At 38.9% G+C, this 17,042-nt stretch overlaps 1 protein-coding gene across 11 annotated transcripts in view; it reads right to left on the bottom strand.

The window, feature by feature from the left end:
* LOC106883607 (tripartite motif-containing protein 2) overlaps nucleotides 1–17,042 on the bottom strand; it is a 213,204-nt gene that overhangs the window by 29,898 nt on the left and 166,264 nt on the right. The gene's annotated exons all lie outside the window — the stretch shown is intronic.

Raw genomic sequence — 17,042 nt, 5'->3', positions numbered from 1 at the left:
AAGTAGGAAGGTAGATAAAACACAAACCCCTTCAGGTAGATGGCCCTGCTCAGTATGTAGAAAAGGAGTAGGTAGTAACTCTATAAGATGTACCCGGTGCAAGCTATGGACACATAAGAGGTGCAGCAACATCAAAGGCAGGTTAACTAGCAAGTTAGTTTTTGTTTGTGGCAGATGTTCAGGTGCAATAAAGACTGCAAACAAACAGGAAACAACTTCTATCTCATTCCAGGGTGAAAAACTAGAGGTAGTCGATAGCTTCCGCTATCTGGGCGACCAAGTTAGTAGTGGGGGTGGGTGCGCTGAAAGTGTAGCTGCTAGAATAAGAATAGCCTGGGCAAAGTTTAGAGAGCTCTTACCCCTGCTGGCGACAAAGGGACTCTCACTCAGAGTAAAAGGCAGACTGTATGACGCATGCGTACGAACAACCATGCTACATGGCAGTGAAACATGGGCTGTAACTGCTGAGGACATACGTAAGCTCGCAAGGAATGAAGCCAGTATGCTCCGTTGGATGTGTAATGTCAATGTGAATACCCGTCAGAGTGTAAGTATCTTGAGAGAAAAGCTGAACATTAGAAGCATCAGTTGTGGCGTGCAAGAGAGACGATTGCGCTGGTATGGACATGTGGTGAGAATGGAGGAGGATAGCTGCGTGAAAAAGTGCCACACCCTAACAGTTGAGGGAACCCGTGGAAGAGGTAGGCCCAGGAAGACCTGGGCTGAGGTGGTGAGGCAAGACCTTCGTACATTGGGCCTCACCGAGGCGATGACTACGGACCGAGACCTTTGGAAATGGGCTGTGCGTGAGAAGACCCGGCAAGCCAAGTAAGATCGTTGCCAGTGCCCCTGGACTGGTTCTTGTGCGGGTGGCACATGAGATGCACCATTTTGAGCGTGGCCGTTGCCAGTACCGCCTGACTGGCTCCTGTAGGATTTTCGAGCGAGATCGTTGCCAGTGCCCCTGGACTGGCTTGTGCGGGTGGCACATAAAAGACACCATTTCGAGCGTGGCCGTTTTCGTGCAGGTGACACGTAAAAGCACCCACTACACTCTCTGAGTGGTTGGCGTTAGGAAGGGCATCCAGCTGTAGAAACTCTGCCAAATCAGACTGGAGCCTGGTGTTGCCATCCGGTTTCACCAGTCCTCAGTCAAATCGTCCAACCCATGCTAGCATGGAAAGCGGACGTTAAACGATGATGATGATGATGATGATGATATATATATATATATAGACGTACGCACACTCGAATACACACATATATAAAAGCTGCTGCTAGAATGATGTCATCATAGAATGTGTCAGGTAACAAATTCTGAAACATCTTATTTTAATAAAGATTGAATAACGCTCATATTACAATATAACAATTATATTTCAATATGGAGAGGAAAAGAGGGAGAGAGAGAAAGAAAGAGAGAGTGCATAAAATCTACTTTAAATCTATTTCCATATCGAAATTAATGTAATGATATTACAATATTATGAATAATATATATATATATTGCTCTAACTAATGGGCTTCGCAATGGTTTTATGGAATCTTCAAGATTTAGTTTATAAATATTTTAGCCATATATAGAACAACCATAATTAGATAGGTAAGGGCAGGGAGACATACACACACATATTTCTCATTATCATCAACATTTAATGTTCACTTTTTCATGCTTGCATGGGATGCACAGAATTTAATGAAACAGATTTTTCTATGGCTGGATGCCCTTCCTGTTGCCAACCCTCAGCTGTTTCCAGGCAGGATAATATTTTCTTCTCAGCTAGACAGATTTTCTCATGGCAGACTCGAAACAGCATCACTTATATAACAGTGATGCTTGTTTACAACCATCACATGATGTCAAAACATGATGTCTAATTGACAATGTACTTACTGTCCTACCTTACTACATGATCTTGCCTCATATACACACACTTTCTGATAACTAATAAGCATAAAGTTAACAGTTCATATTCTTAGATCATCTCTTGACGCTGTTCCACTGAGACATGACCAATCAACTTGAGAGTGTGTGAATGCAAGTGAATGTTTATATTCCTCATCTTTATATGAAAACAATCAGGTCATGTATAGGGACATGCACTGTTGCAGCACACCACTGCATCCGCTATTTTTTCAGTATTTGCTTTGATCATCATGGCTAACCCTCTGATCAGTGTCCCAGTAAATTCCTATCTCTGTGAGGTACTTCCTCATATGACTTGACCATGTGACACCCAGCATTTTTCAGTATCTGCTTCGGTCATCCTGGATAACCCTCTGATCAGTGTCACAGTCAGTTCCCATCTCTGCAAAATACTTCCTCATCCGGCTTGACCATGTAGCATGTGGCTGACCAGCACAAGCTATCACTGCAGCCAGATCCTCAGAGAAGAGGATACGACATTCAGGATCCAACTCAGAAAATCAAGTAACATAACCAAACAGTTTGAGTTGACACACCTGAATTATATGACAGGACATGTCCTAGTTTCTCAGTAAAGGTGTTGGCTGCATATGAAATCCAACCCACGGTAACCCATAATCCTACAAGGCATCCTGGTACTGAAGGAGTTCAAGCAGCCCCTAAGGGCCCCGGATAGTGTCCAAGTCTCATAACTATACAGTAAAACAGGAAGGATCAGAGAGATGAACTTTTGTCCTCCTGTGCAGATACCAGCAGTACCAAACACCCTATTACACCAGCATGTCCAAGTCTTTTTAAGATTTCGGACTTGCAGCCTATGCTGCAATGGATCACACTGCCAAAATAGTGAAATGGCCAACAACTTTGACATTGTCACCTGCAACAGAGACAGACAAAATGCAGTCCTTCAGGGAGCCAATAAGAGACTGGACCCTTGTCTTGATCTAAGAAACTCTGAAGGGACCCTTGGTGACATTTCCTGCTAACAAATTATCCTGTTTGTAGCTCTGTACTTTCAAAGCCAAATGAAGCCAAGTGGAATAAAATGCCTTTTAAAAAAACCCTTTTCTTAAAAAAAAAAAACAGGCAAAGGTTAACTGGAAGACCATCCACATTTCAAAACAATGCCTCAGTATGCATTTGTCCAACCCATGCCAGCATGGAGAAAAAGAAAAAGAATGCAAAATAAATGCTAAGTGAGTAACAAGAGGCTGATTTGACTAAAACAAAGTATTATTAATCTCTACTTTGGTCCTGAATACTCTTTTATTCCAGACAGTCAACACTAAAAAGATACACCCACACACACGATGGGCATCCATAGATTTTTCTGTATACAAAAATCATGCACTGAGCATTGAATGGACTGAAGCCATAGTAGAAGAAATTTGCCCAAGGTGCTGTGCAGTGGGATTGAACACAAAATATGTTAATTTTGAAACAAACTCCTAAACTACACAACCATGCCTATTCCTATTAACATGAAAGTTATATTAATTAAACAACATCAGTAGATCAATTAAACGTTATATCCTATTTAGGTTTTTCAGTCTGGTTTAGCCATCATGTCCAAGCCCAAACTGGAGCACTGCCTCCATAGCAACACATTTATTGGTGGACATACAGTACAGTTAATACTGCTGCTTAGCTCAAGGCAACCCTGATTAAATAGACCTGTAATAAAAGGCTTTTCAGTCATGACCATCCTGTCTTATTAGAGGTGTGTAAGACTACAATCATGTAATGTGTCCGTCATCGCTTATTTAAAACAGTAGAGCACAATTTGAAGGGGATTTGGCTGCTATCTCTAGCATATCGAGTAACCACTTACAGGATCCCAATTTTGGCTGCTGATGTTGACAATGAAAAACAAAACTATACAACCCTGGAGTATCAGGGGCTAGAATTTGGTCAACTTGGCCTTTGACGATAAAGTGTTTTGGCCAAAAGCAATCAGGATTTGAACTCACAATATAAAGAACTGGAAGAAATGCCAATCAGCATTTTTCCCAACACATTTAACGATTTTGTCAGCTTGCCACCTTAATAACAACAATAATGAATGGATTTATTGGTCCATAATATATAAATCTGTACATTACCATAAACAAGTTTATGTCTATTTTTTTCCCAATATAAAAAGTGCATGCATGTGCATGTGTGTATGCACAAGTAGGTGTTAGTACCACAATACAGATACCATGAGTTGTATTATGGTAAGGTAAAGTTACCTTCTCAAGTTATGCCAGCTCATAAGGGCCGGTTTCCCAGTTTCGTGGGGTATAAATTCCCCACCTGCACAAAATGCCAGTCTGTCACAAGATTACACATTTTTGACAGCTGAGTCAACTGGAGCAATGTGAAATGAAGTGTTTTGCTCAAGAACACGTGTTGCTTGGTCCAGGAATTGAAACCACAATCTTATGATCATGAGTTCAACACCCTAACCACTAAGCCATGTGCCTCCACTAGCTGTATTATGATCCAACCCTGCATCGAGTTTACATATGTTACCTACTATAATCAAATGAAGCACTGCAATAGATAGCATACATAAATTAATGCACATGTGGCGTATGTATACATAAATACACATATACACTTTCACTTACGCTCTAAAGTTTCTGCATGACAAGACCTCATCTTTATTACTATGATGGAGCTCCAGCATTGCCACTTAGCATTCAATTGCCCAGTTAACTAATGCTGGTATGAGTTGGACATAGATTGGGCATGGAATTGGATATGGGTCAGACATGTCAACAGGAATCAATAAGGTGGAGGATTGTATCGTGTTCTAATGTCTGTTTTAGCATGGTTTCTACAGTTGGTTGTCCTTCCTAATGCCAGCTACTTTACAGCGTGTACTGGTCTTTTCTTCATGAGATCAGCACTAATGTGGCTGCCTCACCAATTGCAAGACTTAGAGAGCCTACAGAGTCCCCCTGACTGATAGGAGATTAAAAAAGAAAGCGATGATTTTAAGCAAGATGACGAGAGAGGTAAAAAGTATGAGACGAACAGATTCATAGCTATGAAAGAGCAGTAATGGAAGAGATTAACAGAGTAGACACTACTGCGCACGATGAGACAAAAGGGCACAGCATTTTAGACACTGACAATTTGGCATGGCTGACTGGACACAGAACCAATTTTAGCAACAGGACCTTTTGGCTCTGGAATTAAACACACGTGTGTTCAGAAATGTACACATAGAGATGGAGAGAGAGAGAGAGAGAGAGAGAAAGAGAGAGAGAGAAAGAGAGAGAAAGAGAGAGAGAGAGATAGAGAGAGAGAGAGAGAAAGAGAGATAGATAGAGAGAGAGAGAAAGAGAGATAGATAGAGAGAGAGAGAAGAGAGAGAGAGAGAGAGAGAGAGAGAGAGAGAGAGAGAGAGAGATTACAATTTATTGATTGAACACTTTCCTTTTCCTCATACAAATAAAGGGAAATATTCTAGTGAGAGACAGACAGACAGAGAGGGAGAGATAGGGAGACAGACAAATAGAGACAAACAAAGAGACAGAGAGAGAGACAGAGAGAGAGAGAGAGAAAGAGAGACAGACAGACAGAGAGAGAGAGAGACAGACAGAGAGAGAGAGAGACAGACAGACAGAGTCAGACAGACAGGCAGGCAGAGAAGATAGAGGAGGGAAAGACAGACAGAAATATTAAAATGAGATTAACATTAAGACGTTTAACCCAATAAATTATCTTTTATTTCTGTGTTTTGTTATTTATAATATTCACATATTTATTTTGTATAATTTTTAATCCGCCTATTGTAGAATCTCATCACCCCCACCCATGTTTTTATATAACTTTGTCCAGCTCAAAACGCAATGTAAACTCTGCTGTCGTTAACATTTCATTGTATCACTTCGAACCCTTGGGGCTCACAAAGAAATCAACACGATCATTGTTGTCAGACAAGCTGGCAGAATCATTAGCACACTGGACAAAATACTGAGCTACATTTCTGCCAATTCTTTACAGTCTGAGTTCAAATTTTGCCAAGGTTGACTTTACCTATCATCCATTCAGGGCCAACAAAAAAAATAGCTGCTGAGCATTGAAGTTGATACAATCAACTAACCCTTACCTCCAGCAAATTTCAGGCCCTCTGCCTATAGTACAAAGGATTATTAATATTATTATTATTATTAGCTAATATTGACAAACCAACAGAGACAGTGTGTCAGATAAAATATTTAGCAGCATTTCCTCTGGCTCTTTATATTCTGGGTTCAAATTCCACCAAGGTTGACTTTGCCTTTCATCCACTCAGGGTCGATAAAAATAAGTACTAGTTGAGCACTGGGGTTGATGTAATCAACTTACTCCCTCCTGTAAAATAGCTGGCCTTGTGCCAAAATTTGAAATCATCATTATTTTTATGAACGGAAAGCTTAGCAGTATTTCGCCTGTTGCTATGTTCTAAGTTCAAATTCTGCTATAGTTGACTTTGCCTTTCACCCTTTTGAGGTCGATAAATTCAGTACCAGTGAAACACTGGGGTTGATGTAATCGACTGGCCCCCTCCCCCACAATTTCAGGCCTTGTGCCCATAGTAGAAAGGATTGTTATTATTATTAAGGTGGCACACTGCCAGAAATGCTAACATGCCAGGCAAAGTGCTTAGCATTTTGTCCACCTTATGTACAGAGTTCAAATTCCGCTAAGGTTGACTTTGCCTTAAGTACCAGTGAAACACTGGGGTTGATGTAATCGACTAGTCCCCTCCCCCAAAATTTCAGGTTTTGTGCCTATAGTAGAAATTATTATTATTATTATTATTATTATTATTATTATCATTGATGGATTGACAGGGCAAGTATTTATTCCAGTTCTTTACATTCCAAGTTCAAGTTCCTCCAAAGTCAATTTTGCCTTTCATCCTTTCAGGGTTGATAAAATAAAGTACCAGTCGAATACCATGATTGTCTGTGTGACCCACTAACCCTAAAATTGCTGGCCTTGCATCTAAATTAAAACAATTATTATTATTATTATTATGATCATTTTCATCATCATTAATATTATCATACCAACAGTAAAATGTAAAAGATTTATCTGCTTCTGGGAATGAAGGAAAACCAGAGTACAAGATCAAAGTCTATCATTTTGGCAGCATAAAACTGGTGAAACAGACATCAGATATATGGCGGATAGATACTTATAAATTGATGAAATTTGCTTTATTTTGTTTCACTTTCCTTTTTGTTTAATATTTTGCTTTAATTTAGAAAGTTTTTGTTTTTTTTTCCCCCGTTAGCAGTGGTTGGTCGTGTCAGTTCTGCAGTTTAATTGCAATCCAATATGAATGGAATTAATTCCATATCTGGTGTAGCCTACATATGGATTAAACCACAAAACAAGCAAGCAATTTTTATGCAATAACAAACTGGTTAGGTTTCTTATTCGTATCTCCCCACCACCCTGCTCCAGCTACTCATACTTTCAGATGTAAAACAGCTGTAAATATTGAAGCAATTATTGTTGGTTGTAACGATGATAGCGATGATAGTGTTGGTATAGTTTATCCCCAGATTAGCTCTGATCAAGCAGACCTGTGATCAAAAACATTCCCGCAGAGATCATCCTATATTTGTTCGGGTTTTACTCCGCCATCCACCACTCCAGGCATAATTAATAAGTCCTCGACTGCATTATCTATCATATCATAGCTGGTAGATGATAGAAAGTGATGTGAGTTTGCCTGCCATTTCTAGCATGTCAAGCCAATGCAAAGAGGTTCTGTTGTTGACTTATTCCTCCTGGGCCAATTTATAGTGATTATTATCTTCTCTTCATACCTATATATATATATATATATACAGGCGTAGGAGTGGCTGAGTGGTAAGTAGCTTACTTACCAACCACATGGTTCCGGGTTCAGTCCCACTGCGTGGCACCTTGGGCAAGTGTCTTCTACTATAGCCTCGGTTCGACCAAAGCCTTGTGAGTGGATTTGGTAGATGGAAACTGAAAGAAGCCCGTCGTATGTATGTATATATATATATATATATATATATATATATATATAATATATGTATGTGTGTGTGTATATGTTTGTGTGTCTGTGTTTATCCCCCCCAACATCGCTTGACAACCGATGGTGGTGTGTTTACGGCCCCGTAACTTAGCGGTTCGGCAAAAAGAGACCGATAGAATAAGTACTAGGCTTACAAAAGAATAAGTCCTGGGGTCGATTTGCTCGACTAAAAGCGGTGCTCCAGCATGGCCACAGTCAAAAGACTGAAACAAGTAAAAAAGTAAAAGAGAATATATATATGTGTGTGTGTAAATGAGTATGGATTTCATCAGTAACAAAGTGCTCTTCCAAATGTCCATGAGGCACTTCTTACAAACAACTATTACAAGCTATCAACAATATATTATATATGCAAATTGGTCTAACCAATTTAATTCATCCCTTTATAATAGTGGATTTAAAAGCAGTGTTTCCATAGTCCATAGGCATTTAAAGAAGTAGTTAGTGGGTGAGGAAATCCCAACACAGGACTGAAACTAGACTACCTGATCACTCTTTACCTGTACATACAGCTGTTTATATAAAGGCAAGGTGTTTACATGTCTGTAAGGGCAACAGTAGCTAAAATATATGTATAGTATGTATGTATGTATTACATAGACATATATGCATAAAAACATACACAAAATGGACACAGATGAATGAAACACTTGAAAAGCTAAGCTGAAGAAGTCTACATGTGGATAATCAACTAGCTAGAAATAGCAGTCATCTTAAGGAAAAAGAGTTCATTGGGTATGGGAATGCCAGACTGGCCTATTAGGAATAGTAACCAAATCTCCTTCAAATTGCACGCTAATATTTTTTTTTTTTAAATAGGATATATCAGATAATCTATCCTATTGTAAGAAATAACAAATCATATTTTACCATCTTTTAAAATAATATAGGACACACTAGATAATGTAGTCTTAGATACACTATGACCTGCAAAATACAGCAACTAAATTTCTCTTAAATCACAGCCAACACAGTAAGTAATTTAGATTGTCTATGAATTATCTTTACAACTTCCATACTTTTAAACTCAATATTGTAAAGGGACTTTATGGACACCATGTATAGTCCTATATACACAATGACCTGCAAAACACAACAACCAAATTTCTCTCAAATCATAGACAGCACATTAAATAGTGTAATCCTAGGTACATTATGACCTGCAAAAACACAGTGACCGTATTGCTCTTAAATCAGACAGCACATTAAATGATACAGCCCTAGATACACTATGACTTGCAAAACAGCAACCAAATTTCTCTCAAAACACAGACTGCACATTAAATGGATACATGACTACTGACCGAGACCTTTGGAAATGTGCTGTGCGTGAGAAGACCCGGCAAGCCAAGTAAGATCGTTGCCAGTGCCCCTGGACTGGCTTGTGCGGGTGGCACATAAAAGACACCATTTCGAGCGTGGCCGTTTTCGTGCGGGTGACACGTAAAAGCACCCACTACACTCTCTGAGTGGTTGGCATTAGGAAGGGCATCCAGCTGTAGAAACTCTGCCAAATTAGACTGGAGCCTGGTGTTGCCATCCGGTTTCACCAGTCCTCAGCCAAATCGTCCAACCCATGCTAGCATGGAAAGCGGACGTTAAACGATGATGATGATGATGATGATGATTATGACCTGCAAGAAGATGGCAACCAAATTTCTCTCAAACCACAGCCATCACATTACATAATATAGTCCTAGATACATTATGTCCATAAAAAGACAAAACGATCACAGCTATGCTCATTCGGGGCTGGCCTGGGGCCCAACAACAACAAGAAAGACTTGGCAGGGATCAAACCTTTTTCTTCCTCTTTTCTAAGAAACTGAAGGTAAAAAAAAAGGAAAACAAACAAATGAATTTTCACAGGAAGAATATTAAATATGAAATCCCTCGGTTTATTTTGTCAGTGGAAAACAGCCTAGAGGAATTTTCCCGTCATGGCGATAGTTTGGTATTTACATTCCTGTCTAAAAATGTGAATACAGGAAGATAATAGCGATGGGTAGACACAAAAGGAGTAGCATTCAAATACATCTGTTGCAAAACATTCAGTTAAAATCAAGTGAACACATAAGTACATATGAGTGTGTGTTTGTGTGTATTAATGTGTGTGCGCATGTGTTTATACGCACACACACACACACACACACACATACATTTATGTAGGATTGTACATGTTTGCATATTATTGTGTGTATGAGTGAGTGAGTGCAAGTGCGTGTTTGTGTGACAGAGAGAGAGAAAGAGAGTATATGTCAATATAAATAGGGTTGTATAAATCTGCAGGTGATTGTACATGTATGTATATTTGCATGTATGTGTGGGTTGGTGCGTGTATGTGCATGTGTACCTGTGCTTATGCACTAGTGCTTGTGTCTTGACATGTCTAAGCGTAGATATGCAGATTGGTGTTCGTCAATTTTTGGCAAATTTGTAAATTCTCTATGTGCATGTATGTTTGTATCTGCTTGCAACATGTACGTATTCAAGTGCAAATGTGCATACGTATGTATAAAAGTGTGTGTGTGTGTGTGTGTGTGTGTTTGTATACGTGTGCATGTATGTATTTATGTGTGTGAGAGTATCATACATGTATATAGTTGTATGTGTGTGAATGTTAAAAGTGTCAATGTATGCAGAGAGGAGAAGTGTGGGAGTAGAGGGAGGGAGAGAGAGAGAGAGGGAAAGAGAGAGATAGAGAGAGAGGGAAAGAGAGAGAGAGAGAGTAAATAAAGGAGAAGACTAAAGGAATGAAGAATTTTGGAGTGAATGGTAAAGAAAAGAAGAATGAATGGAAGTGGATGAGGTGGGAGTTATGAGCAGGGGAAAATAAAGGTTACAGCATTATTGGCGTTCCATAAATAGAAACATTTGATGAACAGAAAGAGAGTAGTGAGGTGAGAGGAAGCAAAGAAGAATTATAATAATAATAATAATAATAATAATGGTAATAATAATAATAATGATGATAATAATAATAATAATGAAATTTTGTAGGAGGGGGCTAGTTAATTACATCGACCCCAGTACATGACTGGTACTTACTTTGTCGATCTGAAAATGATGAAAGGCAAAGTCAACATCAGCATAATCGTGATAAAGATGATGACGATGACGATGATGATGATTTCAAATTTTGGCACAAGGCTAACAAGCTTGGGGGAGGAGGAGGAACGGTCAATTACATCGACCCCAGTATTTAACTGGTACTTATTTTATCGAGCCGCTGAAAAGATGCAGGCAAAGTCGATCCCGGCGGCATTTGAACTCAGAATACAAAGATGGACGAAAGGCTGCTGAGCATTTTGCCCAGTGTGTTTGACAATTCAGTCAGCTTGCCACCTTAATGCCAGCTCACAATCATTATTATTATTATTATTATTATTATTATTATTATTATTATTATTATTAGTATTAGTATTATTAGTATTAGTATTAGTATTACGGCGGCGAGCTGGCAGAATTGTTAGCATGCCGGGTGAAATGCTTAGCGGCATTTTGTCCGCCGGAACATCCCGAGTTCCAATCCCGCTGAAGTCGACTTTGCCTTTCATCCCTTCGGGGTCGATTAAATAAGTACCAGTCACATACTGGAGGCGATGAAATCGACTCATCTCCACCTCCCCAAGCTGCCCTTGTGGCAAAAATTTGAAATAATTATTATCTTTATTATTATTCTGCTGAGAGCAACTTTGCCTTTCATTCTTTCAGGGTTGATAAATGAAGTACCAGTGAAACACTGGGGTCGATGTAATCAACCAGTCAGTCCCCCCACCACAAAATTTCAGGCCTTGGGCCTATAACAAAAAGGATTATTATCATTATTATTATTATTATTATAATGTTGATAATTCGGTTTCACAGTCTGCAGCCCTTCAAGGGTTTTAGTTGATCAAATCAAACCCAGTACATTTTTGTTTTTTAAATCTTGTACTTATTCCACCTTTTTGCATATTTTTGCTGAACCACCAGATTACAAGGACATAAACAAACCAACTCCAGTTGTAAAGAGATGAGATACAAAGAAATACACAATCATGTGTGTGTGTGTGTGTGTGTGTGTGTGTGTATATATATATATATATATATATATATATATATATATATACATACAATATATAAATGTATGTATCTATGTTTTTATGCAGTCATTGGTTTTGGTTGATCAGAAAGTTATCAATGGTTTCACGTCTATTAGTGCACTTAGCAATATAGGAAACTCAGCCGACCTACTGACCAATTGAAGAGGTTATGCTCCTCTGGCCAGTAAGTCTCCTGAATCACCTATATTGCTCAAAGCAAAAATAGATGTGAAACCAAAGGTAACTTTCTGACCAATCATGTCCAACAACGACATAATATATTACAGTTCAAAATAGCTTTTAAAATGTGCTTTTTTTTTTTTTTCAGACATATAAACAACTGACCAATTGTGTGGGGGGAGGAGGTGCAGAAGCATGACTGAGGGGTTAGGAAACTTGCTTCCCAACCATGTAATCTTGGGTTCCATCCAACTGCACAGCACGAGCACCTTGGGCAAGTGTTTTCTAATATAGCGTCAGGCTTCAGAGAAAGACACTTGCCCCAAGGTGCTGGTGAATTCAGTAGATGGAAACTGAAAGAAGTCTGTTATATGCATGCATGTGTGTGTGTGTGTGTGTATACCTTTGTCTTGACATTACATGATGGCTATAAACAAGCATACAAGTAATGTTCATTTCCAATCTGTTATAAAAAAAAAAACGATATCTGGTCATGGGAAATGCTGCATTACTTGGAAAAAGATGAGGATTAGCAACAAGAAGGGTGTCTGGCCTTAGAAAATGTACCTTAACAAATTCTGCCTGGCCCATGCAAGCAAGGAAAAAGTGGACATTAAATGATGTGATATGCCTGTGTACACACACAAACACACGTATATATAATGTGTTTTGAAACAGTTTTCATCTAGCAATTTTACTCACAAAGAATTAATCAGCCCAGGTCTACAGTAGAAGACACTCAAGATGCCAAGCTGTGAGACTGAACCCAAAGCCACATGACTGCAAAGTGTACTTCTTAATACCACAGCTATAATTAACAAAAATAATGGTTTCTGATTCAGGCACAAAGCCAGTAATTTTGTGGTCAAAGCCAGCAATTTTGTGGTCAAAGCCATTGTCCCCAGTGCTACTCTGGTACTTTATTTTACTGACCCCAGAGGGATAAAAGGCAAAGTTGACTTGAGCAAAATAAAGAGATGGAAGAAATGCCACAAGAGAATTATTCTGGCACTCTAACAAGTCTGTCAACTCAGAGCCTTTAATATAATAGTTTCTGGTTTAGGCACAAGGCCAGGGATTTTGAGCAGAAGGGAAGTAGTCAATACTGCCAACCCTAGTACTAGACTGTACTTCATATTCTTGACTCTGAAAAGAAGAAAGGCAAAATTAACCTCTGACTAGATGTAAACATTGCTTATGACAACAGTTTTTACATCAGCACAAGGCCAGAAATTTTGGGAAACGGAACCGTCAGTTATATTGATCCCAGTATTTGATTGATACTTTGTGTAACTAAGAAAGCCGAGAAGCAAAACTGAGCTCAAGATTTGAACTCAGTAAATAAAGAAGCAGAAGAAATATGGCAAAGCATTTTGTCTGACACTGAACATATGTGTATGGTCATTCATTTGGGAGACTAAACCAACCTCCAGTATTTGGTTGGTGCTTATCTTAGCAACCAAGGGTCATCTAAAATTTGCTGTCATCCAAGGCAGTGGATTTGAACCCAAGATGTGAAGTGGCATAACTAAAGTGACAGTAAACTGGCAGGGTCATCAGTGTTGGACAGAATTGTCATTAAACATCCCTTCTTCCATGCTGGCATGGGTTGGAGGATTCAACAGAAACTGTCAAGTAAGAGGGCTGCACCAAGTTCTACTTTGGCATTGTTTCTACAGCTGGACAGCCTTTAAAGTAAGGGTTGGCAACAAGAAGGGCATCCAGCCATAGAAAATCTGCCTCAACAAACTTCATCTGACCCATGCAAGCATGGAAAAGTGGACAACAAATAATGATTGTGATGATAGGGATAGTGGTGATGCCTTGCCCCCCCCCCCCCCCCCAAGTTGCTGCTGATTGAACAGAACTATGAGGAAAACTTTACAATCTTGACCAGCCCTTATTTTTCTTTGACCCCTTTTGTCATCACATTTCTGCCGAAATATCCAGTTTTGCTTTCATTTCATTTTGAAAATAATGAATTTAGTAAAATAGTGCATCAGTGAATAAGCTTAGCAACATTCCTGAGTTAAAAAAAACTACCGAGGTCAACTTTGCCTTTCATGGTTAATATAATGAAGTACCACTCAAGTACAGGAAGTTAGATTATCGGTTAAACCACAAAAAAAAAAAAAAAAAAAAAAAAAATTGATGGCCTTGTGCCAGAATTTGAAACAATTATTAAGTTGGGTGTTTGGAACATAAATGTGAAATTTCAACAGGTTTTTATTTAGATCACTTTAAAACAGGAACCCAAGCAGACTCAAACAAATTGGTAGCAAGGTGGTTAAAACATGGTCTTCAGGTGTACATCAGTCATCATATCCTTCCTTTTTACGAGACAGTAATGTATAGCAAGAGGGGAATTTAGCATCTATTTCTAGAAGGTCAAGCAAGTAACCACACTGTAACTCGCAGTGTTGGTAGTGAATGGAAGCAGTAGTTGTGAATGTGGAAACTGGCTAAGATAGTAGAGATGGAGTCTGTGATGTGTTACATAGAGTCACTGGTGACAATGATAGATATGATAATGATGATGGTGGTGGCGGGAAGTGGTGGTGTTAGTGGTGGTGGCAACACGTCGGGTATGGTGATAGTGCAGCTGTAGTAATAGCGACTGCGATAATTACGGGTGGTTATCAATGGTAATCATAATGGATGACTGTGGGTATAATATCAGCATTGCCAGTGAAGGGTTATAGTGGTGGTACCAATGATGATGATGATGATGGGGAAGTTATAATGGTAGTATCACTGGTGATAACTGGAGGTTATCAATAGTGATAGCGAGTAGCTGCCGGGGTGGGAAGAGTTAGTGACTACGAAAGTAACAGAGCATAGTAAAAATGTCGGTACATGGTTTTATAGAGGGGTGGTTGTCAGTGGTAGCCATGATAGTAGCATGCTATGTGGTGGCTTGGGGAGCGATCCTGGTATCGATGTTGTTGCTATAGTTTCCTTACTGTTGTTGTTGTTGTTGTGGTGGTGGTGGTGGTGCGGCTGCTGTTGTTGTTGTGGTGGTGGTGGTGGTGCGGCTGCTGATGTCCAGAGGAGGATTTATTTTAAAATTCCGAGCAACACAAGAAGCCGATTTGCTTGACTGAATTTGTACTGACACAAGTACACCAGCTATGTAGCAATCATTAAGCAATAACAACCCAGTAACAGTAGCGACAAGAGCAATTCACAATGAAAATAACAGTAAACATGGCGAGCGTGGCGGCGGTGGAAATCAAAGAGAGCGCGTGTGTGTATGTGGGGGAGTGAGAGAGAGAGAGAGAGATGAAGCTTTAAATGTTAGGACGAATGTGAAACGAAATCTTTCTTATTCTCCCTTTTATAAACACACGAGCACACCACACATATGAATGTATGCGTATTATATGTATATGAATGAATGCGAAAATAGAGAATATCTCGTTAATAGAAGGAAGAGCGAAATTAACATTGGAACAAAACGGTCAAAGCCAACACAAGAATTAGTAGATGTTGCAGTGGCAGCAGTTGTAATGAGAACGGGGGTGGCGGCGGCAGTGATGTTAATTGCTGATTATAATTAAGGTATTTCTTTCGATTAAATTACACAAGGTCATTTGTGGGGGGGAAAATGAAGTAGTTATACATCTTGATACGTTTGTTGGTTGGTAACTTAAAGTCAACGTCCGCGAAAAAGAAAATAAATTACAAAAATGCAAAACAAAATAGGCTACGTCCATCTCGTCTGAACTCAACCTGTGAACAGGACTCAGTATCAGACTTTAGAAAAATTATACGTCAAGCCTAAAAATATGCTTGGATAGGCTATGGTCACTGTCCACTTCATGAACGACACAAAAAATATATTCTTTACCACAAACGATTCTATGTTAAAAAACTGAATAATTCTCTTCTACTAGATACAGTCTCTCTCTCTCTTTGTATATATGTGTGTGTGTGTGTGTGTGTGTGTGTGTGTAAATAAAGGTTAAGGGTTCAAATTTATTCTGAATGAATTTCGAACTCTGAACAGCGAAACTTCGAACAAAAGAGAAGTCTCAAGTTTATTTTTTCTTTTCACGGAAACTCAAACTGGCGATCCGAATGACTGAGAAAATTATTCAATAACGAAATTAGCGACTGCTAATTGTTATTCAGCTGTGCTTTTAATTATTACTAATGTTTTCTTTAAATTTACCAGTGTGTGTGTGTGTGTAATTTTTACGTTTCCTTTGTGTGTAAGAGAAATTGCAAGTTGGTCATGTCGAAGAAAGGAAAGAACAAGGATAAAGAACGAGATGGAAGAAAGAAAAGGAAAGCGAAAGAAGGAAAACGTATTTAATCCTCGCACCAAAATCCCTTCTATAGTATAACAACAAAAAAAGTAATGCTTTAAGCAACTTTAATTTCCAATTTTGTTGCACAATGCATACTTCATAACCAATCCACCGTGTTTTTCACTCTAAATTTGTTTAGGTCTCTAGGGTAAGAAGAAAAAAGCCCTAACGTCCAGCCTTGACAAACACCGAGTATTCGGTGCAACAATGAAGCTTTTATTGCTACATATCGAAATATTATTTTATAAAGGCTATAAATATTGATAACAAATGAATAAATAAACCCTGCTTTTTTAAAATTTTAATTAATACAAGAAATTGCTTGTAAAATGTAGTCCTCCCTGTTCGAAGGGGTCGACTGACGGCATTAGTTTCAATGAAATAACACCTTTAGTTGGTGATAAAAGCAGGATGAGATACTGATTTTACTAGCCGGGGCCTAATGAAATTTTCTTTTTTTTAAAAAAAAAAAAAAGATTTGT

This window comes from Octopus bimaculoides, chromosome 12, assembly GCF_046866305.1.
Source record: "Octopus bimaculoides isolate indiv1 chromosome 12, ASM4686630v1, whole genome shotgun sequence".
Classification (NCBI taxonomy): domain Eukaryota; kingdom Metazoa; phylum Mollusca; class Cephalopoda; order Octopoda; family Octopodidae; genus Octopus; species Octopus bimaculoides.
Note: the sequence above shows the minus strand (reverse complement) of the source record. Positions and strands in the feature narration are given on the sequence as shown.